Genomic DNA, 1085 nt, shown 5'->3' with positions numbered 1-1085 from the left:
GCCCTGCTCTGAGCCCGACCAGGGGCTGCACCTAGGGATTGGGCCTGCCCTCTGCCACCCGGGAGCAGGCCTAAGCCAGCAGGTCGTTATCTCCCGAGGGGTCCCAGACTGTGAGAGGGCACAGGCCGGGCTGGGGGACCCCCCTCCCCACCTCCCCGAGTGCACAAATTTTTGTGCACCTGGCCTCTAGTATAATCAATAAATGAAAAAGTTGATTGGAAGAAAATGTTGCTTCACAATGTGTAGTTACAGGTCATCTGGGCAGTCTGAGTTACTGCCAGGCTCCTTAAAGTTATATGTGCATCTAGAATTGTCTGCAAGCTGAAAATGTGTCTCCGGGAAATATATAATAATATATTTTAATAGAGGCCCAATGCATGAAATTCATGAAAGAGTAGGCCTTCCTTCACCGTCTGGCACCTGGGACCCGGGCTTCCCTCTGGCCGCAGGCAGGCACCTGGGAGCCGGGCTTCCATTGCAGCCCAGGCTTCATCCGGTAGGTCGTCAGGAAGGACATCCAGTCTAATTATCATATTACACTTTTATTATTACAGACTAGAGGCCCGGTGCACAAATTTTGTGCATGGGGGTAGGGGGTCCCTCAGCCCAGCCTGCACCCTTGGGGGATGTGGCCTAAACCCTCTCACAATCCGGGACCCCTCAGGTGATGTCCAACTAAAGTTTAGGCCTGATCCAGCAGACAGAGTGGTTAGGGGTGATCATGCAGCCTGCCTCATCATCCCTAACCACTCACCTGCCTGCCTGATCACCCCTAACTGCTCGTCTGCCTGCCTGATCGCCCCTAACCACTCTACCTGCCTGCCTGATTGCCCCTAACTGCTCACCTGCCTGTCTGATCACCCCTAACTGCCTCTGCCTCGGCCCCTGCTGCCACGGCTTCATCCAGAAGGATGCCCGGAATGACGTCCGGAAGGTCATTTGACTGTCCGGTCTAATTAGCATATTACGCTTTTATTATTATAGACTAGAGGCCCAGTGCACAAAAATTTGTGCACTCGGGGGGAAGGGGGGTCCCTCAGCCCGGCCTGTGCCCTCTCGCAGTCTGGGACCCCTCGGGAGATAAC

The sequence above is a fragment of the Myotis brandtii genome, unplaced genomic scaffold (assembly GCF_000412655.1).
Source record: "Myotis brandtii unplaced genomic scaffold, ASM41265v1 scaffold179, whole genome shotgun sequence".
NCBI classification, from domain to species: domain Eukaryota; kingdom Metazoa; phylum Chordata; class Mammalia; order Chiroptera; family Vespertilionidae; genus Myotis; species Myotis brandtii.
Note: the sequence above shows the minus strand (reverse complement) of the source record.